Here is a 2963-nt window from a genome sequence, read left to right as displayed (position 1 = left end):
CAGAATCTGGGGGAACGTTTGTTCACCAGAGCGCCCCAAGGGAGGTCAAACAGTCATAAACTACTGCGAGACCATTTCAGGCTGGACATAAGGAAGAATTTCTTTACTGTCCAAGCCCCCAAGGTCTGGAATAGTCTGCCATCGGAGGTGGTTCAAGCACCTACACTGAACACCTTCAAGAGCAAATTGGATGCTTATCTTGCTGGGATCCTATGACCTCAGCTGACTTCCTGCCCTTTGAGTGGGGGGCTGGACTCGATCATCTTCTGAGGTCCCTTCCAGTCCTAATGTCTATGAAATCTATGAAAGAAAATGTACTAATCACATTTTCTGACTAACTTCCAATTGGACACTATCTTTTCTTACTTTCTATCCAACAAACAGCTGTTCATTGGCAGATGCCCCACGTTTCTATTCATTTCTCACCAGAGGTTTCTAGAAGTTTAATTATTCCAGCTACAGTTAGGGAGTAGAATGTCATTAGACCCTCCCAAGTGCTTTTAGTATGGCCCATATAGCAAGACGCATGCTCTTGACCATGAATTTCCTCAGAATGGAAACTTTCAATTCACTTTAATTATATTAAACTTCAGAAAACTGATGTACGCATACAAAACTGCCATTCTCCCAAGACTGTAAGTTTTTATTACAGTGTGAAAAATACACATGTTCCTTAATGATTTCAAGAAATGAAGACCAAGTGGTCAGAAATTTTTTAAAAATCGAAGTCTAGAATATGTTTCAGGGACTGTAACAATGCTTGAAATAACAATTTTAATTTCTTTTTTAAAGATATCTGTAATAATACTCAATGTAGTCAATAAAACACTAATTATATAATTGTATTTCAAAATATCCAGGATGTCTGAGAAGTTAAGAAATAGATTCCTAAACCAATAGAATATTAGATTATATTAGAATAGACTAGATTAGAATATGTCCTAAGCATGTATATCTATATAAGATTTAGGAAAATATATTTGCACTTTTCATCACTATGCTGCAGGAGTGGGAATTTGATTGTCTATCTAACTTCTCTCAGTAGCAAGGCAGCAGTTTTCAACACACTCCAAAAATAATAGGTGATTGTCATCAAATTATGGAGCCAGAGACAGACCCACTTCTGAATCCACTACCTGGCACATTGGGCCAGCAAAGAGAGAGCCTCGTTCCCTCTGCTTTCATTCCAGAAACATCCTATAAGCTAGTCATGGAGAAAATATGGCTGCTTTGCAATAACTAGAGATTCTCTTCCTGAAAATGATTAAATCAGCTTCTTGGAAATTTGGGGCCACTGGAGCTACATACAGCAGACAGACCAAACTCCATGAATGGATCTGACATAAATAAGCAGAAGTCTAACCACAATGCTCTATGATGTTGTATCAGTATTAAAAATAGGAGCGTCTCTTTTCTTTCCTCTGATAACTTTGCAAAAGATACAAGATCAGCTAAGGTAGAGTAGAATTCAGATACTGTTCAGGATTTGCTTCTAACCACCATGTGACATTGACAGTCTGCAAAGCATACAAAACCACGGTAGGACTCCAGCTGTTAGCTTTAGCTTTTATTTTAACCTACAAACTGATCAGCTGTGCTTGACCACTGATGCACTCAAGGAGAATGGGGAAGCCCCCTTCAAAGTAAAAGTTGCAGTAAACGGGTTCACAGATCATCCAAATTTGGCAGCCCACTGCAAATTAAGTGTGTTTTGAACCACCTAGATACAGATGACCCAAGTTCTACTGCATTATACTTTGTGCACCGTTTGCTATGGAATTATCTATAACAGGTTTTTATGGACGTAATTATTTTATAGCCTGGTAATCTTTAATATAGCTTACCTACACTCCTGTGGGACATGGAGGTTATAATTTTAAACCTGGAGAATCAAGGCATAAAAAAAATAGTTCCCATATCCACAAAGGGTTATGGATATGCTAATGTTGGTTGTCACTATGTCTATCTTTTAGGAGATTGGGTCAAGAATGAATATACAACTCTGATGTAGGTGTCTGAATTCCCTATATTTTGTGAAGAAATGTAAAAGATATAATTTAAATATATTTAAGATTTTTGGCCATAGGTTTTGGGGAAGTTCTTTCTTGCAGGGGAGGGGCAGATTCTTTGACTGTGGAACTTCACTGTTGCATACAAATTATAGTGTGGGTGAGGGTGAAGATGAGCATGCTTGCAATCACATTATGTATAGTTTCATAGTGCTTAGGATCAGAAGGGGCCTAAACAGATCATCAGGTCTGACCTCCTGCCCCAGGCAGGAACGAGTGTGGGGTCATAACACCCCAGCCAAATATCTGTCCAGCCTCCTCTTGAAGATCACCAAGGTAGGAGAGAGCACCACCTCCCTTGGGAGTCCATTCCAGAGCCTGGCAGCCCTAACTGTAAAGTAATGTCTCCTGATGTCCAGCCTGAACCTTCTCTCTAACAATTTGTGGCCATTTATCCTAGTAACCTCTGGTGGTGCCTGGGGGAACAGAGCCTCACCCACTTCCCGCTAGTCCCCCCTGGTGAGTTTGTAAATATAATTTTATAACATGTACGACCTTACCAAAAAGAGACACATTTATTAAGTTGACAGAAAAGAAGGATGGTTCAGTAGGTAAGATGCTGGTCTAGGATTTCTCATACTGAAGTTCAAGTTCCTGCTGCACCACAGAGGAAGTTGCTTAGGGTCATAAGCAATTAGGTGCCAGTAGAAGTCAGGTGACCAAGTTTAAGTGAGCAGAGAAGAAAACCTCCAAAACTCCCTTCTTAGATGCTTAAGTAGCCAAAAATTTTCATCAGTAGAGTTATTTCATCTACTGTGCATGCCAGGATGTGCTACCACAGCACCCATTTCACACCTGAACTACATACCAGCACATTTAGTCTATGGGAACTGGTTTTACTTATTTATTTATATATAAATAAAAACTAGTCCTCACATCCACAACCCCCCCAGT

General features: G+C 39.7%; 1 protein-coding gene across 1 annotated transcript in view; it reads right to left on the bottom strand.

Moving 5' to 3' along the window:
* The window catches only part of TRPC6 (transient receptor potential cation channel subfamily C member 6), a 186175-nt gene that overhangs the window by 25629 nt on the left and 157583 nt on the right, over positions 1-2963 (bottom strand). The window lies entirely within an intron of this gene.

The sequence above is a fragment of the Crocodylus porosus genome, unplaced genomic scaffold (genome assembly GCF_001723895.1).
Source record: "Crocodylus porosus isolate Cpor-Errol unplaced genomic scaffold, CroPor_comp1, whole genome shotgun sequence".
In the NCBI taxonomy this organism is placed as follows: domain Eukaryota; kingdom Metazoa; phylum Chordata; order Crocodylia; family Crocodylidae; genus Crocodylus; species Crocodylus porosus.
Note: the sequence above shows the minus strand (reverse complement) of the source record. Positions and strands in the feature narration are given on the sequence as shown.